The sequence below is a fragment of the Pteropus medius genome, unplaced genomic scaffold (assembly GCF_902729225.1).
Source record: "Pteropus medius unplaced genomic scaffold, Ma_sr-lr_union100, whole genome shotgun sequence".
In the NCBI taxonomy this organism is placed as follows: domain Eukaryota; kingdom Metazoa; phylum Chordata; class Mammalia; order Chiroptera; family Pteropodidae; genus Pteropus; species Pteropus medius.
This window is the reverse complement of record NW_024351730.1, coordinates 39,961,643-39,986,943: the sequence shown is the minus strand read 5'-3', so window position 1 is coordinate 39,986,943 and position 25,301 is coordinate 39,961,643. Positions and strand designations below refer to the sequence as shown.

At 33.2% G+C, this 25,301-nt stretch overlaps 1 pseudogene; it reads right to left on the bottom strand.

Annotated features, from left to right (window-relative positions):
- Positions 1-7,718: 7,718 nt before the first annotated feature.
- Positions 7,719-7,837, bottom strand: LOC120588483 (uncharacterized; annotated as a pseudogene).
- Positions 7,838-25,301: the final 17,464 nt, after the last annotated feature.

Sequence of the window (25,301 nt, the reverse complement as noted above, 5' to 3'; positions counted from 1 at the left end):
TGAGGAAAGCAAGACAGTATTGCATCACCTGTGCAAAGCAAAGACTATTCCACAAAGAAAGGAATATTCAACAGTGTGGACTGATAATGGGGGATCAAGTATGTGAGGAGTGGAAAATGTTACCAGTTTTCAAACATAGCCATGAATGAGGGACCAATAGCAAGAAAATCAAAAAGAATATTCTAAAAATTTTAGAACCTCTTTAATTCAAAAAATGATTAATATAATTATGGGGCACTGTTAAAGAATGTACATAGGCAATAAAAAAGAGAATGTACATAAAATCTCTAACATTTTTAACAACTTATTCAAGCATTTTGGCTGTGTGTGAAAGGAGAGATAGAGGATTATAATTGAAGGAGGTAGTGAGGTACAAGAAAGAAACATGACATGTTTAAGTGCTGATGGAAACACTCCAGAGAGAGCAAGAATTTGCAAAATCAGAGTAAAGGAATAGTTGGTGGTATAAGGGCCCTAAACAGGCATGAAGGGTGGTCTTATCGCACCCACAGAAATTGTCTTGAGGTACCAAGAGCTTCTCCTTTCTTATAGAAGCAGAAAAGAGATAAAGGATACTGGTAATTTTAGTAGTATTGAAGGGATCCTCTATGATAAGACTTCTATATATATAAATGACATATACATATGTATATATATATACACATATATATGTATATGTGTATATATATATATACATATGTATATGTCATTTATAGGGCCAGTGAAAGTTAGTGATTATTAGTTAATGGTTGAACCAGTCTGCTCATTTTCCACCTATACCCAGCAATCCTCAGTTACTTGAGAGCAGGCCTGGCTAGAGTAGGTATTTGGTTCCATTTGGTTTTGCCCAGGCAAGTGTTAGGAGAAAGAGAGAGAGTTAAGGTAATTTGGGGCATGGGCAGGAGTGCTCTTGAAATGGTGCTCCTAAGAATCCACTCCAGGTGGGATTAGAATTAAAGAAAAGGTCTGTCTCTTGGGAATCGGACTGAAATAATGGGATAAACAACTGGAAGTCTGCATAAAGGCAAATGAAGCCACAGGGTCAGCTTTGAAGAAGTAAGCGGAAGGAAGGAGGTTCTAATCAGAGATTGTGATTCTTGAGTTGGTGATATTTATAAGTTCAACAATTCAGGGTGATGACAAGTTTTAAGATGAAGACAAGAGCGTGTATTGTGTTGGAGATGTTAATGATGAGAAAGGAATTAATAATAATAGTAATTATAGCTTGTATTTCTTGAGGGCTTATTATAACCCAGATAGTATTTGATCCACTGTATTTTTCTCTCAATAATCTTAAAATGAGTTACTGTATTATCCCATTTCACAAATGAGAAAGTTAAGGCATTAACAGTTTAGTAACTTGCCTTGGAATTGGAGCTATCTGCTTCAGAAAACATTTAGGTGGCCAGTCTACACAGCCCACATTTTTGCCCCTGACCAATGTTGCATCTTTAAAATGTCTGGTATAAGGTGAGTTTTCTATGTAGGTGCTAAAGTCACCTCAGATATTGGAGTTTGCACTAGAAGATAAGACTACATTCAAAGTGCTAAATTAAAGTGAATAAGGGAAAGTGGTAGAAAGTTGGATGGCGATCTTCATGGTGGGGGATGGGGGCCACTGAGTTGCATGGAATGAGCTGTATTTAGTTCAATCTAATGAAAAGGATAAACTGATGGGTCTGGAAGAGACTCTGTGTTCTAAGAGAAAACATCTTTAGTACTTGGTCTTATGATGATGAGGGTGAAAATACATACATAGCAAACGCTTGCAATACTTCCAGTGGAAAAAATATTTTCAAAAAAGATCCACGTCTCAGTTAAAGCAAAAAGGTAGAACAAACAAAAATGAGGCTGAAGATTCAGGGGATGTGTTTGTTAAAAAGACAGAAATCCAGATAGGTCTGTAGAACAGTTTGAGAGGTAAGTGAAATAGGGTAAAATGCAGAAAGCATAATGCATTATAAGAGGATAGAGTGCAAGAAAATGAAAGTCTAAGGTTGCTTATACTTCGTATAGTGACCAATGAAGACAGACGCCAACATTCTCTTTGAAGACAGTGAGTACTGGACCTGACTTATATTATGGAGTGAATGCAGTTTTAGAAATAGCAGATTTCAGACTATCTCTTGGTAGAGATTGACTGAAGCACTTTGCTGATAAAGATTGTAGGGTCACATCCTAACTCGGCAGGAAGGAACAGTGTGACTGAGTAGATGGCTCCACCAGAGACACAGAAGAAATGTGGAAAGCATGTCGTTGAGGTTGCTAACCCATATTCATAATTTATCTAGCAATCACACCTTCTGTAGAAATAGCATTGTTGTGATAAAACATTTAACAAAGAAGCTATTTCTCACATACTTTTCTAAAGAAATGTCTTTTTATAAATTATTTCTTCAAGATATTGGGTTTAAAATAATGTTTAACAACCTAGGTCAGATCAGGGAATCGATAGGACACTCAAAATGTTAGATGAAGAATATTGAAAGAAAGGACCGTTGACAGAAGTGATAAGAGGCTTAATGGAACCAACACAAGACTTTGGTGCACTTAAAGACTTCAAACAGCATAAAGTATTAATGTTCCTAGGCTTGAAGGATCTAGGGAAAGAAATGTCACCGAAACCTAGAGAATTGGATTGTGTGACTCTAGTTAGGGCAACAGAGAGAACAACAGAAAATGGCTGATAAAATAGAGACAGGAAGAAAGCTGGAAAAATTAGCACCTTGACCTTTCTCGACCATGATCTTTCAATCTCCTGCTAGAGACCTTCTCTGGAAGATAGAAAATATGGGACCCTGGAAATGGCATTCATCAGTGTCAGCCTTCTGGAGCAAAATCATAAGGCAGAGAATGACTGGAAGGGTTGCTGTAAAATTCTCTCCAAGAAAGATGATGTCATCGTTCTCAGGGCTGTCACAGGGGTTGTGCATATTATGAGCTGTATGACTTCATTAGACACCATTCCCACAGACAACAGTGTTGAGTACAGTTTGCATAGCCATTCATTCCTTGCAGCTACAGCTGTGCTTTATCAAACTTTGAATTCGTAATCAGATTGTGGTTTTCATTATAATTAAATTCATATAAGGACATATAGGGGAGAAAAAATAATTTTCCTTTTACCCTTCTGATTTTTAAGCTGAGACCCTTATAATAAATGATAGATTAATAAGAAAAAAAACCCAGTCTATTAACATGTATACCTCATGTGTACCTGGGAGATACCCAGGGAAAAATGGATAACTCCCCTAGGTGGATTTGAATTTAGACTTAAACACCATCTTAACAGGGAAAGGGGAGGGGATGTAGGCCTCTTAAGAGAGAGAAAATGAAATGAACTTTATAGAAGATAAAAGGGCCCTTAGAAGAATAGATGAGAGTTATGATAGTTTGTGACAAAGTTTGTCTGGGTATGGTATCAACTTCTAATTTTATTTTCTGTAATAAGAGTCAATCTTCTCTGATTAATGGAACTCCCAAGGAGGAGATCTATGACAATTGAGTTCCTTTTGAAGGGTCTGTCTTTATACAGATAAGGGGAATCCAGAGAAAGCCTCTCCCTTCATTTGTTATATTTCAAGTGCCTACAGCTCAAAATAGTCAATATAACTAAGGCAGAATATTTTGGAATGGCGTGTCCTGAAGTCCTGTAGTGATATTTTGGGATGGCATATTCTGCTACACTCTAAAGGATTCCAGGCTATCATAATATAGAGTAATAATATCTGTCACAGATTGAGAATAAATGGACAATTCATGTCCATTAATTGGGACACAGCTGTTGTACAGTGCAGCCTTATACAGGTGCCTATTTCTTTTCTGATATTTGTTTACATATTAGTAACACATGACTTCATGGAACCCCCAACTGGAACTCTCATCACATCAACAAATATTTTATTTTCTAGTAATGGTATGAGAAACAGACCAAAAAATTCTCAAAGCAGTTCTAGCCCGGAGATGTTTAATTAAAGAAAGACTTTAGAGTATACTGAGTGGAAAACATAGATAGTTTATAAAGCGTGTTGATATCTTCATCACTGTTATTATACTAGTCTTTTGCCAATGAATTTCAAGCATTTCTAATAAAATCATGATTATAAATAATGTGACACCTTCTTTTTCTTTAGTAACAATCAGAAGTTTGGGAGAAATAAGAAACTAATTAAAAAATAAAGTGATGTCCTTAGCTACTGATTCAAATTTAGAAATATAATTTGAATGTAAACTGAAGAAATTTTTAAAATTAACTTTAATGTTTATAAGCATTAAATTTTATGGATATCCAAATTCAGATAATACCTTTTGGCTTATTTAAATGCCAGTATATAAACCTTTTAATTACAAAGTATTGTAAAGTGTCAGCTGGGTAGGAAGAAGTCAGAAATACTGTAAAATTGACCAAGGATGTATTTATCTAGTCTTTTATATCTTATTCAATTATATCATGTTTCTGAAAAAAATAGTTAGGACTGCTAGGGGTAGATTATATATTTGATTATATATTCATCTAAATATCTAGAGAAAGAAACCTTGTTAGGAGATGGAGCCAGTTTCATTATTAAAATTTATGGCAAAAAAAAGCAAAACAAAACAGAACAAAACACTGCCTGGGGTTTGCAGAGAAGCATTAGAGTCAAAAAGGAAAACCTAGTGTGCAGTGTTGGGCATCTTTACCAAACCTTTTTGTTCATTCGACTCCATTGCACATTGTGTAAATATATGCTAAGGCACTTAAATTCTGTTTGAACTACATAATACAATATTTAAAAAATTTACCTAATAAGAAAATTGTAGAAAGTGGCTTTTATTAATTTTCATATTACAGAACATGATTTGACATAGTGTCTTCAAATAAAGAATATCTATGACACAAATGCATAGAAATGATAAAGACAGAAAATTGAGGGAAAATTTTAATGTATTCATGTTTCCTCTCTATTTCCTTAGCAAGAATTTCAGTTCAAAGACTCAGATTTTTGTTCAAACTTCTAAAATAATACATTCATGTTATACTGTCATTCCAAATTCCACCATGTCAGTTATGTCTCAAAGTTCAATTAAAATGACAAGTATGACACACATGAATAGTTTGAGAGTAAAATGAATAATGAGGGAACTTCTAAATGACATTTAATTATGATCTTATGGTAGAAACTTTTCCAGAAAGGAAGGAAATGCAATAGAAAGCAAGATTTTATATTTTGGAATTTTCATCCCTAGAGTCAGTTAACCACAATAGCTGTAGCAGGGTTTGATTAAGTCTGCATGTTGTTCTTGACCTCATTAATGGAGTCAGCTGATGGATTTCCAGATCAATTTGTATGCAAATGGAAGAGAAACAGGAATGAAGTTTCACAACTAATCTGCCCACTCTCACTGACTACTTTTTTCTTTCTTTCCCTCTTCATTTATGCACTATGTGATGTTTATTGGTGTCCTTATAAGTGTTTTGATAACAGATTTTATATGTTAAATGAGAAAAGCCAGATGTAATTCCAGAAGTTTGTTTCGTATGAGTGTGTGGTATTTAAATATAGCCTAATGTTTTCTGAAAACTTTTACAGCTGTAATTTTCTTTACTCCTAAGTTATTCTAAGGCATTCGAACATACTGGGAAATTACTAGTTGATAAGTATAGAATCCAGCACAATTAGAACCCATCCACTTTTCGAGGTGAAGGGGTCATCTAGACAGCAAACAAAATGAGCCAAATAGAGACATTTATTGCTGGTATTGGAAAGTTTACAATTATATATTGTAAGTTTGTATACATTTTTAGGATAATGAATGCAGTATCAATCTGATATCTCAATAAATATTTATATGGTTCACACTTGTTTGATTACAAGTATTTATTTAACTTTAAGTCAATGAATGAATAAACTTGGGTGAAGCATTTTCTTATGATATTATATTTTTACCAGACATTATTAGAAATGGTTGGCAAAAGTTACCTTCAATATTTTTATCATTATATTAAGATTATTCAAACCTGAACTAGATTAATAAGGTGAATAAAGCTAAAAAGAGGTAACTTAAGAGGCTTAAAGGAGGAAAAATATGTAAGACTTATGCCTGGATATGTGGAAGCATGTGAAAAACAAGATGACTAGAGTCAACCCTAGGTGAAGTATGTACTCCTCTGTGACACACAAGAGTGATGAATCACTAATAGGGTGGGCACATTAAGTAAATGGGTTAATGAAATGAACAGGCCTCTCTATAAAGACACTTGTATTTCTGATTCTATTTTAGTTAGATGGACTGAGATTATGTGATTTTTCCTCTTTCTCTCAAGACCTTATTAAAATGACAGTAACAACAGTGAAAATAATGAGGGCGATCATGAACAAAGATGCTGTTATACATAGTTTTGAAATGCTAAATTCTCCCTAATGGCAGAAGTCCATAGATAATATCCACAGTTAATGAATTAATTTATAGTGCCATAAGCATACAATCTAAGGTTGTGAAAGTAAACAACCGAATAACAGGTACAGATAACCGTTTTAAAAAAAATGTTGTGTGGGTGAGATAGGAGCAGTGGGGCAATAGGACCATTGCTTTCCTTTGTAAATCTTTGTGTATCATAGGATTTATAAGGTGTGTGTGTGTATGTGTGTTACTTTAAGAAAACATTACTAAGGGGAAAAATAACACTTTTATTATGCATTGAGAATCCTACACATTTCTAAATATTCTATTTAAGATGGAGATTACTAATTTGCCATTTAGACATCCTACTGCTGCTTATAATTTAATAATCAATACTGTTCTCTCTTGTAGATATCAGTTGTTTACAAAAATTTATAAAACTTCTGAAAAATTAAATTATGTTAGGGTATTTTTATTTAAATTACATATATGGGTTGATATATAATGCTCATAAATCCTGAAACTCCGATGTGCTCTTAATTGTTTTAAAATGTGGTATACTTTTATATACCACAGAATATAATATATAATATACCACAGAATATTACATATACCACATATGTAGCATATATAATATAGGATATAGTACAGTATATAGTATATAGTATACTTTGATATACCACAAAATTGATGCTTTTCAGCTCTGGCTGTAGTTTCAATTAACATGAAGATTTATAAAATCTCCATATTTGATATTATTATTCAGTAGCAGATCATCGAAAATCTTTTCAATATTTTTTTTAAAATAATGTATTTGAAAAAATATTACGTACTGTTCTTCAGGTGTACTGAAGAATAACGGTTCTCATCTAAATCGGCTTTCTATTAACCTACCTATCCTTGCAGAGTCAGAGAAAATCTCCATCAGTCATGAGATTGAAAAGTAATGCATGCTGTTAGGAGAGCTCAACATCCACAAACCTTTTTATAAGACAAGATGCCTTTGTTAAAATGCTCTAATTTTTTAATAGCTTCATTGAAATATAATTTACTTGTTTTAAGTGTACAATTCAGTGATTTTTTTGTACTTTAACAGAGTTGTGCAAACATCACCAATATCTGTTTGTAAGCATTTCCAACACTCCAGAAAAGAAGTCTTGTGCCCATTTATAGTCAGTCCTTATTCTCACCTCCAGAACTACATTACCACGTCTATTTTCTGTCTCCATAGGTTTTATGTTCAATTCTTTTTATTTTTTATTTTTTTAGGCGAGGCAACCCTTGGTTGACCGCACAGATTGCAAGGACTTTGTCAGCTTACAATCCCTTATTTTTTACGCCTACAGCACCTCGTCTTCCTAGGTGGTCTCCCATCCAAGTACTAACCAGGCCCGACCTTGCTTAGCTTCTGAGATCAGATGAGATTGGGCTTGTTCAGAGTGGCATGGCCGTAGACTTATGTTCAATTCTGTATGAATGATTTGTGATTAGATACTATGTTTTTAAATAACTAAAAGTTTGAATTCTGTTGTTCAATCAAAGTGTTAAAATTAAATCATTCTTAATGTCTTAATTTTGCTTAGTACCTTTTCAAAAGACAGAGTGTGAAACATATGAGTACTTTTAAAAATTACAATTATATTGTTTGACTCTGGGTTTTTTTTTTTCCCCATTGACATTTAATACACTGTTAATCAAAACTGGTGAATGACTGGCTAATTGTTATCACAGTTGTATAAATTAATAAGATAAGATGCATAAATAATAGCATGGTCTGGAAAACACTGGCTCCTTGTCAAATTTTCCTTACTTCATAAGCTCGAATTCAGGATTAGATCTTTAACTGCTTGCAGTTAGTTAACCAACATATATTCTGATTACAAATCCAGTGATTTGCATATGTACTTTGAGCTACAATTATATTGATGTTTTCCCTGAGCTGAAGACTTATCCTAATTGTGACTAAGCATTTATAAAAGTAAAGTGATTTTCTAGTATAGTATTAGCAATTTCTGCAAACTTTTAGCTAAAATTGTATTAATTTATTCAAATCCCATGAGAATAGTGTGAATTAAGACCAAAACACTATCATTTTGTAGATGAATATAAAGCAATGTAGAAATATTTCTTTTGAAAATTGTGTATTGGTTAGATGATGGCTTTGGCAGAATGAGTCCATTAGCATAGTATCTTTCTCCCCACAGCATGAGTAAGAGGAAAGGTTTGTCATTCTCAAAGTTGAAATCTTGTCAGCATTGCTGCAGATTTATGAGGCAGTGTTCTAATCCCTCATGATTATCTGTCCTGTTGTTCTCCATTACTCCTTCCTCAAGGAGGTTGATTTTTTGTGTACTCCTCATGTCATGCTCAGCTGAAGTATAATTGACTGGAAGACCACCTACCCTTATGGTGTATTCACATACAAATGAATGGATGCTAGAAAAGTTGTACATCCATTAAGCAGAGCATTAGTTTTGATGTTATTCATTTATCTATCAAATATACTTAGACATATGAGTTCTCTGAAGGCTTTTTTACTGAGAAATGGTGTTTTGCTCTTAGATAGGAGAAATGAAAGATATTGCTGCTGTCAATGATTCCAAAGGCAATTATGCAAAAGTCTGAAAAATGAGAATTCATTTCATTCTTCCAATGTCTGTTCTGTGGTTCTTTAAAGTGAAATATTTTAGCAGGCTATTTTCATGTCATGATCAGAGAGTAAACACACACATATGCGCGCACACACACACACAGAGACTTACTTTAAGTTGTCTTATTTGATCTTTAAAGAGAAATGTACAGAAATTTAAGTCATTGGCTACTAAGATTTTTCTAGTTGCATGTAGTTTTTTAAAAAATAATACAACTTAATATGTAGATGATTAAAAATTTCAATTTTCATTGTTAGCAAAAATGGGCTGCTTTTGTTGTTATCTGGCATGATAGGGAAGTGAGGAAAGGGAAGCCAACTGAATGATGGTCAGGAGTATGATCAATTTTGTGAAGTTAGGATATTATGTAAAAATATAGTAGGGACATTAATACTGGTCTGAAGAGTCTTGAAAGCTCTTTGAAGAAATAGCAAATAAGTCTAACTTTAAAAGTTGAGCAACAGTTAGAAGGAAAAACAATATTCAGATCTTAGGAATAATAAGTGTACATACTTTGAGATAGAAAAGAATGAAACACCTTTGAAGAAAGAATTCAGTTATCACTGGAGCATAAAAAACTAGAAAATGTGGTGTGGGCTAGATCATGCAAGACCTTCCAGGCTTTGTTAATAGCTTTAGGCTTTATCCTAAGGACAATATTAAGGAAATTAAGCAGAATAGTGATAAAATTGGATGTAAATTCTTTAAAAGAACCATTTTGGAGAAGAAATTGAAGTAAGGAAGATGAGATTATGGCTATTGCAATGGTCTAGGCTAAGGAGAGCTGGTTGGCACTGTGGGGTTGTGAGGGAAATATAGAGAAATGGGGAAATAAACACATCTGAGAGATATTCAGGGGAGAAATACAAATACTACAGGCATTATGTTAGATGTTTTTCCATGTATTATCTCATTGAAATCTAGAATTGTAAGATAGTCATCATCATATCATTTTTAGATGTGTGAAAATTGAAGCTTAGAGAAAATTGAAAAACTGAAGCTCAAGTATTGAAGATATGACAGACTCTGGACTAAACCTGATCTGTATGAATTAAAAATCATCCATCTGCCAAATAACAGTCAACTTTTTTGACTATTATTTAAATTTAACTCATAACATTTTAATAAACCATCTTTTAAGTTCCTTGTCAGTAGAAGTTTGCTAATTCTTATTAGTTACATCATTTTGAAACGCTCATGGTTTCCTAATTTCTTTTCAAAACATTGACATTTTGAAATTTTGTATAACACAAATATTTTCTAGGTCATCTATATCTAGTCTATGATCATACTTTGTTCATAATATTTCTACTTTTCCTTTAAATTATATTTTTTAACTTCTTAAATCTAGAATAAGATATCTCAAATATCTATGTCTGCATTCTCTAAAAATTTTGAGGCACATTATTTTAAAAGGTGGTCCTCTCTTACTTCTCACACAAGTGAAACTAGAGTTTTATCTCAGGTTAGTTTTTTCCTACCTCAATGAAATGAATTCAAGTGAATTTTAAACTTAGAAACATATGCACATTAAAGATCTTTCTTAAAAAATAAGATAAATTATATTCCCACAGACAATTTTCAATATATTTACAACACTCCTTTTTTTTTTTTTTCTCTTATTCAGTAAGTTATGCATCTGCCCAGAGGCAGCTGTTGGATTGCAATACAGTAATTTCTCAATTGACTAACCATCTGGTAACAAAACTTTAAGAAAATTACTCTGAGTTTCCAAGAAGTCGTCCAAAGGTTAAAAGTCTTTTGTGTGAGAAATTGAATATACAAACACACAGTAGCCACACCGTCTATGACAATAAAACCCTCATCCCCCAACCTCTGTAGCATCAGCTCAGGACTTACTCAATGACTGCTGGCTTCCCTATTTTTTTGCACCCATTTCCAACTCAGAACCAGCTAAGTATTTTCCCAAACCAGTCACATAAGATGACCTGCTTCCTATGCCATAAAACTCCAGTTAGAGCATATCTGAAACCTTCCTTTTTTACTACAAGGCTTTTCCACTTCACTATTTGTCATTTAAGTTTCTGCCAAGTTCAAGTGATAGCGGCTGATTCCTTCTTTATAGCAAGTTCTGAATAAGCAGTCTCTATCTGTTCTCATTTGATTTGTCTTTAATAATTTCCACAAGTGTTATAGTTTGGGAGCTGTGAGGAAGAGGCAGGATTGGAGGACAGGACTAACCAGGGGGCTACGTTCCCAAAACCCATCACATGGAAATGAGACAGGATCAGCTGAGCAATGGCATTTTGCAGTACCAACAAGACTATCCTATAGAGGATGAAGCCAGGAGCAAGATCTCTCCTAAAGAGAGAGGGAAAGAATCTCACTAAGGTGTAGAAATAGAAGAATGGCTTAGTCTAGAATATGGTTCTATCAAAAATTCGCCTGTCTAATGTTAGCCAACCACCTTGCCTGATTAGTTCCATAGCTTTCTAAACCTAATGACTCCTACTTCAAGCTTTGTCCTTTTATATATTTTGAATACAAGTTCTTTATCTTATGTAAGTTTTTCAAATCTTTTCTCAGTATGTTCCTTGTTTTTTCATTTTTATAAGTAACTTTCACAGAGAAAATTTAAAAATTTGTCTTAAAGTCATATTTAACATTTTTTCCCTATTTCATGCTCTTTGTGTATCACTTTTTTTTTTTTTTAAGTGATCACTTCTTTTTTTGGTACTCCAACAGCATTTATATTATTCCATCTAAAACTGTCTCAGAGCTCACTGATGTTGTATTCCCTTCATTCAGTCATTTTTCCTTCTACTTTATTTGGAATAGTTTTTATTACTAGTTCTTCAAATTTACAAATTTTCCTTTAGCTAAATCTTGAAGCGATCTCTCACAGAACAGAATAATCTTCAGCATTTTGTCTCACAAATCCTAGCCACTTTGTATTCTCTGGACACTCTGGTTTGTCTTCTCAACCTACCTGGACTACTTGACTCTGGATTGTTCCTCTCTGCACTGTGGCTTCACTCTGTAATATGAAGTCATTTTAGTGTTCATCTAGTTTCTTTTTCTTTTTCTTTTCTCACACATTACTTTTGTGAGTTAGCACTAGCCTAATGGCTGACAACTCGTTTCATGTATTTTGTCCAGTTTTCTAATTGCTTAAGGCAGGAGCATAAATCAGATTCGTATTACTACATCATGGCTGGAAGTGCCATTCCTAGTAATTTTCTTAATATGTTCAGATATTTTGCTAATTCTCTCCCTTTTCTCAGAAACCAATTGCTGTTTTTCTTTGACTTTTAAAATTATTTGAAGGTTTTCAGCTAGACATAGGCAAAGCACCACTAATCATATTTTATATGTTAATTGCATCAACAATGCACCAGTCATTTATTTTTCTTTTATTTTAATAAGTTAAAACCATTATTTATTTAATAGTTTTATATTTTAACTATGTGTATTCCTTTTTTATCAGTTAATTTCAAAAGTTCTATTTTAGAAATATTTTAAAGTATTTTATTTGTTTAATCATATTGTCATAAATATAATCAGTTGTTATTCATGTTTTGTTACATAACTGCTTATATACTTAACAAAATCAAAAATTTTGGAAAATGTAAAACTATTATTTTGTGAAATTAATTAAATTTTATCTTTTTTCTGATTGCAAATATATGTGTGATAATATAATTATTGCTCAAATCTCTACATATATGTAAAGTGCTACAATGGCAGCAAATTTCCAGTGCTTATAGAGTCATCAGAATCACAATAACATTTATTCCTTTGTACTTACAGGACCCTCAAGATTGCTTCCTGGTGACAAGTTATATATTCCATACATAATCTAGAAACTATTCAAATCAAGAGTGGAAACTAAATTAGCTAGAAATCACTGACTAGGTTTATGCCAAGTGTTCCTTTAACTTAATATTCTTGGTATAGTGAGAAAAACATACAGATAATTTTAAAGTAAATGTGAGAAGTTTTTAGTTTTTTCATATTTTATTTAGTTTCCTTTAGAAGTTCTTCCATCTATTCAGGCTTTACTCTGCAGTATATGGTAACATTCTCTACACTGTATTAAAATATATCTATCTAAGGGCAATAAGGTAGATTTTACTATGCTCATGAAACAAAAAAGTTGTTTTTTTTTTTAAGGAAAATAGGCACTGTTATTGACATATTTATGAGTTGAGACTGTTGATTTAAAAATTCTTATATTTTTTGCATGAATTCATTCAATCAGTCAATATTTATTATGGACTTACTAGGTCAGATATTGCTGTAAGAGCTGCAGATACAGTAGTAAGCAAAAAAGAAGGAAGAAATATCTTTCCTTATGAAGCTTAAATTCTAGTACAGATGGTCAATAAACAATACAAATAAGTAATATATTAAAATATAAGTTCTATTTATCACCTTCAATGCAAGAGACATTCTTCTGTTAGCTGATGATAAATGTCAAATTAAACAGATATGGCTGCAGCCCTAAGAGAGCTGAAATTCCTTTTACTCCAAGTAGACAATTTTGCACAGGCTCAAGGTCAGCCAGGGCTTTTTCTGTTTTGGCTATTTCTGTTTTGTCTGGAGAAGAATATGTGCAGTTCCCTATTCCTTGAATTGGGCTCACTACACTGTAAATTTGGCCTGTTCTCACCAGCGATGGGAATTTTCATCCACCTATTCACCAGGATAGAACATAATATTCCATCACATTAAAATAGATTATTGGATATAATTGGATTTACAGTCATTCTCTAGGATATGGTCTACCATTCTGTGGTTACTTAATCCTGCAGCAGAAATCGTGATTCTATTATGATTTTAAATTTAATTTTTTTTTCTTGATGTTTCCACACTTCAACATTCTCATTTCTATTTATATCTCTTTATTTATGTTCAAGCTTTGCTTGTTACTTTCTATTTATTCTCACCAGAGTTAGAATAACACAATATGATTTGTATATAATTTTGAAAAGAAGATAAAAAAAGAAAAATATCTATATAGTCATAATTCACTATAGAATTTTTCATGGTTTGTTATGTTTTATTTTTGTTGGCATCTTACATTTAACTTTATTTTTTTATTAACAACAATTTCTTATATATACCTACTCAGTCTTTAAGAACAAAGATAAAATGATAAAAATAAATATTCGATCAGATACGTAAATAATGTACTCACATTCAATGTCTAACAAATTCTAACTGATTATTGCCTTAAACCACTTCAGAATTCCCTCTATGTAGTTATGCAAAATTCCCTCTATGAATGTTATCTGCTATATGTCCTAAATTTCTGAGGACAAATTTAATTTCAAAGAATTGGTCCTATTTTCAGAAGTATCAGATTCTTCTGTCCTAGTATTTATTTTGGAACATAAGATTATCATTCCTATAAAATGAGATTAGTAAAAATGTACATTAGATTAAGTCTGAGGTACAGAATCAATATGAGATGTAATTATGATCATATGTAAACTGGAGCATAGAAACGATAAAATGAACAGAATAGTTCGAGCATATTTGTCTGAGTTTTTTGAAATCCCACAATGTAGAAAATTGAACATTTGAGGAAATTTATCTCAACTATTAAAACTCTTTCTAAATGAGACATAATTTTCTATATTATTATATATCAATTATCTACTCTTTGTATTGTGTCAAAATAGCACAAATAATTATATTAAATTGAAATAATTAAGAATTAATAATTGAAATAATAAATAATTTCAAATAATTATATTAAATTGAAAGAATAAATTATGACTTACTTCATAATTATTTTGATTTTATCATTTTGTATGTGAATATTAATGCGTTTGGTGTCGTAGAAAAATATATATTTTATTTCAAAAACTTTTAAGCAAGCACAGATCATAATATTATCTAGTATATTGGTATTTAGAATTTATAAAAGGTGAAATAGGCACTTGAAATTGCATACTTTTATTATATTTCATAGCTGTAATTTTTTTTTTCTGTGTCAACTTGGTTAGGCCATAATATCAGTAATTTAACCAAACTAATCTAGGTGTTGATGTGAACTACAGCTATTTTGTAGATGTGACTAATATCTACAATCTGTTTACTTTAAGGAAAGATTTACCTTCTATAATGTGGTTAGGCCTCATTAAGTCAGTTGAAGGATTTAAAAGCAAAAACTAAGGTTTCCTGGGAGAAGAGAAAAATTCTAACTTAGACAAGCATCAATTCTTGACTGAGTTTGCTGGTTGCTGGTCTTCGTACAGCTTCGTGACTTGCCAACTCCCTCGATCGTCTAAGCCAATTCCTTAAGATAAATCCATCTCCTTTTCTGCCTCTCACTTTGTCTCCTTCCTTGTCCCTGGCTCCCTCTCTCTTTCCTTCACTTCTTACTCTTCTCCTTCCCTTGGTTTCATTTTTCTACAGAATCCTAACTAACGTAGTGGCTATTAGAATAGATATCATAAAGAACTAATAAAATAAAATTCTGTCTGTTGACATAAAGAGAGTACAGATTATTTGGCAGACATCTACAGTAAGTTAAATAGGCTTAGAATTTTGTTTTTAATGACAAAAGATATATAAAAGTCCTATGTAATTAGTCATACAGATAAGTTCATATTTTCAAATTATTTAGAGATTTTTTTTACAGATGCATATAAGGTGAAGATACTTATTATTAACACTGTAAAAGTAAATATAGTTCACCTATACTATCCTAATGCAGAAATAAAAACTGGGAACAAGATATCAGAAAAACAAATAATCATGCTTAGGTGTCTCCCAACACTGAGAGAAATCTTAGTATTAATGCAAAATAAGCCATTAGGAGAAGGGAAAGCCCAAATACCTCAGTTTGTAATCATCAGAGAAGATTTTCAGACATGGTGACCCATGTGAAAACAAGAAGGCTGAGGAGTAATGGTTGTTAAACTAGCAAGTGTGAAACCTACAAGTTAATCAGCAGTAGCTGCCTTTGCATGGCCAAGCTGTGCTCCCCAAGTTGTTAATGTTTGGGCAATGAGAAAACCGGGTCTTGCACTTATGACCTCTTTTGGCTCCATAAGTTCTTACTCTTCCTTGGAAAATGCAGAAGATAGCTTAATAAAGTCAGCAGTTTTGCTATTAGGGCCAAGGAGTCAAAGTAACTCCACTGTAAAGTTACAAAATGGTCAGAGTGGGCTAGAGGTATGATAGTAGAAGCATCATTTGGAGGCTCTGTAATACCAGCAAAAAAATAAATAAAATATAAAATAAAATAAAATAAATAAAATTAAAATAAAATAAAATAAAATAAAATAAAATAAAATAAAATAAAATAAAATAAAAAAGACAATTCTCCATAAAGACCAGTGGAAAAGGAGAGTAACACAAAAAGTTTTACATACACCTAAGAAGTCAACTACCCATAACCAACAAGGCATACACTCCCTTTCCCCAATTGTACAGATTATATCTCCATGAATAGCAATTGGATATTAGCATTTACCTGAAAGAAACTGAGTTACCTGGAAGACATTTTAAACCAAAAGAGAAGGAAATATGTTAAAACCATAAGTCAAAATCTATACTCCACTTCTATTTCCAATGGCTTTAAATAGACAGATGAGGCCTGTTTTGAAAACAAAGAAGGTTTGTTTTCTTTGCATATCAGACAGCTAGTGTATTAAATTTAAACTCCATTAAAATGTGTGTAATAAAAAGATTCACTGGACCATCATTAAAAGAACAATCCTCTACCATTTGACATATTTTAATTACTTAACAAGGAAAAAGGATAATAGTTAAGTTGCACATTCAGAATCCTTTAGAAATTCAAGTATGTCAACACACACTTAACATTCTTATTCTACCTTTTAGAATGTAAAGTGTAAGGGATCTTGATAAATTCACTCTTGTGATGACATCTAGAAAAAAGAAATATCTTTATTTAGCAAAGGCATCCCCCTGTTTTAATATGACAAGGATTTTCATGAACTCTTGAGAAATTCAAGTTCCGTAAACTAGCTTAATAAGTATAATTCTGAGATATTTATACTTAATCCTTCAATTGCAAGGATAGTCTGCTGTTTATGCAGAATATGATTTTAATGGATTGTTTTAGAAGGCAGTGTGAATTTCTCATCATATGTGCTATACAAAAGTTGATGATAAACATTAAAATTCGGCCCTCAAAGATCTACTCATGATTTTTCCTATAATGATTGTAACACTGAAAGGCTTTATATTTTGATTTTAGTATGAAGAACCAATGCTTAAAAATAACTAATTTCTTGAGCAGCTAACAGAATATCATGCAACAAATCAAAGTAAACATCAGGTTGATTTACTGTCAAGAAAGTGAGAATGAGAGGAACCAAGTATCATCACCAGCTTTTAAGTTTTAAAAAGAAATTTTAAATAGAATATCATTACATAAAACATATAAAACTGTATTCTGTCAGTGAAAATTCACATATGCACACATTATAAGCATTTAGTTATACAATCGTTAATTAAGGATGATGAGGATCTATTGAGGAATAAATTAATTTGAACTTTGTGGTGTGGGTGAGAGTTACCACTTTACAGCAACTTAAAGTTCAGTATCTTTCTGGTTTTGATTTTGTTTAATAGTAGCAAACAATTTAATAGTTCACTATTAAATTAAATATATGATATTTTTAGACTAAAGAATTCCAGAAGCTTTAACAAATAGAAAATTATTAATACTATCTAACAACCTATCCTGTTCTTAAATTGAAGCTCAGTCAGTTAGTAATCAATTTGATGGAACTAGGAAAAGATAAAGAAGTATTCAAATATTTTATAGTTTGAGTATCTGGAAAATTGTAATTTCTAATATTATGATAGTTTTAAATAATATCCAAAAATATTTTTCTTAATACTAATATTTATGGACATTCCTTTAAATTACTTAGGAAATTTCATTCTTATTACTGACATTTAACAGCTCATATAGATCTTTGCAACCTATAATTGTTAAGTGGACTATTTCAGTTTATTTAAAATCAGCCCTGAGCACTGAAAATTATAAGCAAACAAGCCATTAGAATCCTGATTCAAGGTTTTGGATTCAACACATATAGAAAAAGCTAAAAAAAAAAAAAAAGGAAAAAGAAAAAAGAAACAATAAAAATGGTTAACGCAAAGTGCTGTATTTAAAGTTGTTATTAGGGGATAAAATTTGGAGAACATTCTGGAAAAATGGATTCAAAAGATCAAGAATTTTGAGATGGAAAATAAATCAGAGAAAACTCGATCCTAACCATCAAAGCTGTCTAAGTTCCTTTTAAAGAAAGTTAAAACTAGCTTCAAATTCAAATTTTAAAAATTTACAGCATTAGAAAATGGCTTTAAGGTAGTTACCTGCATATTGAAAGAACTGCAGTTTAAATACCTTGGCTAATCTCATTTCACCTCCCCCATATGTAGAATTGCTTTGCTAGCAATAGCCTCCCTAAGACACTTTTGTGGGTTTAAGTTCCAAAGCGCTACATTAAAGAAATATTTAAGCTTGAAGTATTTCCATATTAAAATACAAGAGTCAAAAAATGTAATAATAAAGGAAGACAGCTCAGCACAGATGTAACTTTTACAACATTAAACAATTTCAGAATAATGCTGTCTTAAAGCAACTGTGAACTCGTTTGCCTACCTGTTCATTGGCTAGGCACCCTTTAGAGATGCCTATTGACGAATTCCTCTTATAGTAAGTTGGGAATTGTTTCATTCAAGGGAATGATTATTTTGTGAGATATATTTTTACAATCGTAAAGACGATTCATACCACATACCTAATCAACCTAGTCTTTTATTCATAGATATGAGCTAATAATCATCAGAAATTTAAGAATAACTATGAGCATGAAATAGATGGATCAAAGTCAGTACACAGAACAAATGACCCTGAGAGAAACATATAATTCAGGCATTAAAAGAGGACATTAAAAATTCAAATTAGAATCCCTTGAGAAATGCAAGAAGACATTGTATCTCTAAGAAAATAACCATGTCTTATTAAAGAGCAATCAGAGAATAAAGAGTTCCTAATATATTCAGGACTGGGAAAATGTCTACTGGGTAGATCGGTGGACCTCGGGGACACACTATCAGGTAGACTTGGGTTATGAATTCATTATTTTTAACCGCTGTATGCCCATATTCTAATGGGGAGCCAGGATGGTATTTTGGATCTCTGTGTATCAGAATAATATCAAGTATTTTACCGACACACTTTAAAAGGTCTGGATATCCCCTTTCCATTGTAGGGTCACCTAAGTCCTTCTAGGAAAGAGTAGATGAATTAGTAATAGTGTGAGTATACATATATTATATATAGATAGATACTAAGATGCTTAGTAATGTATATGTGTATATATACACATACATGTATACACATACAAGTACATGCACTTGTATGTGTACATGTATATGTATATCTATATATATATTGTGTACATATATGTACACATAGGTACTAGGGTTCTCAGTTCTGTATCCGTGTATTTTAGCTCTAGCCTTTAGAGAAGCTAATACTGAGCTTTCAATAGTACTATTTCCCCTTACCAACATACTTCTTATTGCTTTGGTAAATGGACTATCCTCTGGGCCTTCTCAAGGAATAAATACAGTTAGCTTTTTAGATACAGTTAGCTTTTGATACGTGGATCAAGTCATCACATTGTACACCTTAGATATACACAATGTGAAATGATTACCACAATAAAATTAGTTAATACATCTTTCACCTCACATAATTACCATTTTGTTGTTGTTATGGTGAGAATATTAAAACTCTATTGTTATAGCAACATTCAAGTATACAATACAGTATTGTTAACTATAGTCACCAGCCGTACATTAGATCCCTGGAACTTACTCATCTTATAACTGAAAGTTTGTACCTTTTGACCAGCATCTCCCCATTTCTCCCACCTCTCAGCCCCTGACAACTACTGTTCTACTCTCAGTTTCTGAGTTCAATGTTTTTAGATTCCACATACAGTCAAGCACCATTAATTAGGGGGATAAGATCTGAGAAATGCATCTTTAAGCAATTTCATCATTGTACAAACATCATGTGCATTTACACAAACTTAAGTGGTGTAGCCTACCTAAGTAATTGTATGTGCTATATTTTTATAGGATGGAAGCCCAGTAGATTTGTTTACACTAGCATCACCACAACCATATGAGAAATTGTAGTGTAAGCCCTGATAGTTGGCTTTTCTTTTTGTAATGCAAGTGCCTGACTTAAGCTTTGATTGCCTGACTTTGACTGACTGAAGCTTTGAGGCATCAGTTTCAAAGAGGTATCTATTTCAAAGATAGCTCTGCTTCAAGGAAGGCAATCTCCAATAAACCCATTGCTAGACACTGGATTAGATAAAGGGCCAGGCTGCTTCCCCCTTCTTAGGATCCTTTATTTTAGAGATCTGGTTGATTTTAATAACTGACTGTTTGAGCTTCTTCTTTTTTTTTTTTCTTTCTTCGCTTTAAATTCTCATTCTTGTGTTTTAAATTTACCAATAAAGAGTGAGTCTGCAAAACCACAACCCTAGGCCCCTACCCTTGTCCCCAGCGAAAGCGGAGCCCCAGGCCCCGACACTCCTGCTCTCTTTCTCTCTCCTCCTCTCTTTACCCTCCATCTGACTTTGTGCCCTCTGGCATGTCTTGTACCTCCAAGGTCTGTAAACAGTACTCTTTTTTTTTCTTCAAAGTTTCCTGATGGTTATCACTGAAGAACATCTTAAAATCTTAAGAATCACAAGAGTAAATTCAGTGGTAACATTGGATTAGAAAGGAGAGATGTCTTTGGGAAACTCACCAGACCCAGCTGAGTGCCCCCCAGGTGAAACATTATCATTGATAGACTGAGACCTATACATGATGGGCTACGTTAGGATGGCTAAGAACTCACTAGGCGATAGGAATTTTTCGGCTCCATTATAATCTTATGGGACCGCCATTGCATATGTGGTCCATCATAGACTGAAACATTGTTATGTGGAGCATGATTGTATATCAGACAGTATTTGTTTTTCTTTTTCTTAGTTCACTTTACATAATGCCCACAAGATCCATTCATGTTGTTGCAAAGGCAGGATTTTCTTTTTTTATTATGGATGAATTTCATATTCATATTGATATATACATATATACAAGTATATATATCACATTTTCTATATATATCTATCTATTGATGGACACTTAGGTTGTTTTCATGTCTTGGCTATTGTGAATAATGCTGCAGTGAGCATGGCATTGCAGATAGATCTTCGATACCCTGTTTTTATTTCCTTCGGATAACTACCCAGAAGTAGGATTGCTGGATCATATGATGGTTCTATTTTTAATTTTCTGTATATTAGTTTCAGATGTACAGCATAGTGGTTAGACATTTGTATAATTTACAGAATGATCCCCCAATTACTCTAGTACCCACCTGACACTATACATAGCCATTACAATATTATTGACTGTATTCTTTATGCTGTACTTTATATCCCCATGACTGTTTTGTAACTACAAATTTGTACTTCTTAATCCCTTCACTTTTTTCACCCAGCCCTCCTCCTCCTTCCCATCTGACAATCAGCAGTTTGTTCTCTGTATCTATGAGTCTTTTGTTTATTTGTTTTGATTGTTTATTTTGTTCCATAGATTCCACACATAAGTTAAATCTTATGGTACTTGTCTTTGTCTGACATGTTTCACTTAGCATAATACTCTCTAGGTCCATCCATGTCATTGCACATGGAAAGATTTCATTTTTTATGGTTGGGTAATATTTCCCTGTATATGTGTACCATAAATTCTTTATTCAATCATCTACTGATAGGCACTTAAATTGTTTCTGTATCTTGGCTATTGTAAATAGTGCTTCAGTGAACATAGGGGTGCATATATCTTTTTGAATTAATGTTTTGGTTTTCTTTATAATACCCGTAAGTGCAATTACTGAATCTTATGGTAGTTCTAGTTTTAATTTTTTGAGAAACCTCCAGACTGCTTTCCATAGTGGCTGCATCAATTTGCAACTCCACCAACAGTGCAAATCCTCACTGACACTTTTTTATTAATTTATTGATGATGGACATTCCAAAAGGTGTGAGATGATACCTCATTGTGGTTTTAATTTGCATTTCTCTGATGATTAGTGACCTTGAGCATCTTTTCATAAGTCTATTGGCCATCTGTAAGTCCTTTTTGGAAAAATAACTATTCAGATTTTCTGCTTATTTTTTAATTGGATTGTTTGTGTTTTTGGTGTTGAGTTGTGTGTGTGTGTGTGTGTGTGTGTGTGTGTGTGTGTGTGTGTTTAATTTTAGATATGAACCCTTTGTCAGATGTATCATAGGCAAATATCTTCTCACTTTCTGTAGGCTGTCTTTTCATTTTGTTGATGATTTCCTTTGCTGTGCTACATCAAATTTTAGTTTGATGTAGTTTCATTTGTTTATTTTCTCTTTTGTTCCCCTTGCCTGAGGAGATGTATCAGAAAAAAATATTACAAAGAACAGTGTAAGAGAGTTTACTGCCTGTGTGTTTTTCTAGGAGTTTTATGGTTTCAAGTCTTACATTTAAGTCTTTAATCTGTTTTGAGTTTATTCTTGCATTTGGTATAAGTAGATGGTCCAGTTTCATTTTTTGACATGTATCTGTTCAGTTTTCCCAACACCATTTATTGAAGAGATTATCTTAGCCTATTGTATATTCTTGCCTCCTTTGTTATAGATTAAATGACCTTATAGGCATGGATTTATTCTTGGGCTCTTTATTCTGTTCCATTGATCTATGTGTTTGTTTTTTGATATCAGCTAGTGTGATATCTCTAACTTTGATAATTTTTCTCAAGCTTGGTTATTTGGGATCTTTTATAGTTCCATATAAATTTTTGAAAGAATGCATATTATGCTGCTTTGTGGTAAAATGCTCTAAAAATATCAGTGTCATCTATCTGGTCTATTGTGTCATTTAAGGCTGCTGTTTCTTTGTTGATATTCTATCTGGAAGATCTGTCCATTGGTGTCAATGGGGGTTTTAAAGTTCCCTACTAAGACTATATTACTGTCAATCTCTCTCTTTATGTCAGTCAATATTTACTGTATATATGTAGGTGCTCCTATGTTGGGTGCATAAATGTTTGTTATGGTTATATCCTCTTGTTGGATTGATCCCTTTATCATCATGTACTGTTTTTCTTTGTCATTTATTATAGCTTTCGCTTTAAAGCTATTTTTTCTAATATAAGTATTGCTACCCAAGCGTTTTTTTTTTTTTCCATTTCCATTTGCATGATATATCTTTCCATTCTTTTACTTTTAGTCTCTGTGTGTCTTTCGGTCTGAAGTACATCTCTTGTAGACAGCATATGTGTATGGTCTTATTTTCTTATCCATTTAGCTACTCTGTGTCTTTTGATTGGAGCATTTAATTCATTTACATTCAAAGTGATGATTGATAGGTACATACTATTGCCACTTTATTATTCATGTTTATGTTCTTTCCCCCTTCTTCTTCTTTAAGAAGTCCTTTTAACATTTCTTGTAATACCGGCTTGTTGAGATAAATTCCTTTAACTTTTTTCTGTTGGGAAAGCTCTTTATCTCATCTTCAATTTTAATTGATCTCCTTGCTGGGTAAAGTGGTCTTGGTTTTAGGTTCTCGTTTTTCATCATTTGGGTGTTTCATGCCAATCCCTTCTGGCCTACAAAGTTTCTTTTAAGAAATCAGCTGACATTCTTATGGGAGTTCCCTTATAAGTAACTAGCTGCCTTTCTCTTGCTGCTTTTAGGATTCTCTCTTTGTCTCTGACCTTTGGCATTTTAATTATGATGTGTCTTGGTGCAAGCCTGTTTGAATTCCTCTTATTTGAGACTCTCTGCACTTCCCAGACTTTTATGTCTATTTTCTTTACCAGGTTAGGGAAGTTTTCCATCATTATTTCTTTAAATAGAGTATCAATCCCTTGCTCTCTCTTCTTCTGTTTCCCCATAATGCAAATGTTGGTATGCTTGATGTTGCTCCAGAGATCCCTTAAACTTTCCTCATATTTTTTTATTCTTTTTCCTTTTTGTTGTTCCGTTTGGGTGTTTTCTGCTACTTTGTCTTTCAATTCGCTGATTTGATTCTCTGCTTCATTTAACCTACTGTTGATTCCTTCTGGTGTATTCTTCATTCCAGTTTTTGTATTCTTCATTTCTGATTGGTTCTTTTTATGGTTTCTATGTCTTCTTTTATGTTTACTATATCTCTACTTAAGTTCTCACTGAGATCATCTATTTTTCTCCTAAATTCATTGAGCATTCTTATAACCAGTGTTTTGAACTCTGTATCTATTAGGTTGCTTGTCTCTATTTTGTTTAGTTCTTTTTATGTTTCATCTGGGACAAGTTTCTTTGTTTTCTCATTTTTTGTTGCCTCTCTGTGTTCATTTCTATGTATTAGATAGATTTTTTATGTCTCCCAATCTCGGCCAGGTGGTCTTATATATTAGATGTCCTGTGTGGCCCAGTGGAGCAGTCTACCTGATCACTTACACCAGGAGCTCCAGGAGCGTCCTTTGTATAAGTTGGTGCATTGGATGGGGCAGGGTGTCTGAGAGTCACCATGGTAAAATGAGTGGATTTCACCCAGCCAATACAGATTTAGATTTGGTGCTAATGCTGAGCCTGTAGCCTCTTGCAAAAGTCTCACATCACACAAGGCTGGACACTGCATGCCTCTGACCTTCAGACACCCAAGATTTATTTAAGAAATACTGCAGCTAGGGCCATGGCTGTTTGCCCATCACTGGGATTGTCTCCAGTGGTACTAGAGCCGAGGCCTGTTGATCTTTGCTAACAGAGCCTCCTGCCAAGAGGGCTGGGTGGGGATGGTTACTCAGCCATGAATATGCCTCAAGCAATTTTAGAGTTGGGTGGGGTGGGTCCCAAGGAATCACGGAGCGGAGTGAGCGATCTTACTGGACCAATGTAGATTCAGAATTAGCCATATGGGGGAAGGACTCAAGACCGGCAAGATGATGCCCCCCTGTGGACTGCACAGGAGGAGGGCCCAACAAAGGACTGCCATCCCTTCAGCCCTTACCCAAAGCCACACAGCTCAGTCCTGTCTCTGACACCCCTGGGGCTGCTGCCCCTAGATCAGAGCCCAGAGTGAGTGTCTGTTAGTGAGTCTGTGCACAGGCCCTTTAAAGGAATGTCTGGATTTCTGAGTTCCTTCTGTTTCACCTGATGGTCAGAATCCCCACTGATTTTTATAGCCAGATTTTGTAAGTTTGATTGTTCCAGACCTGCATTC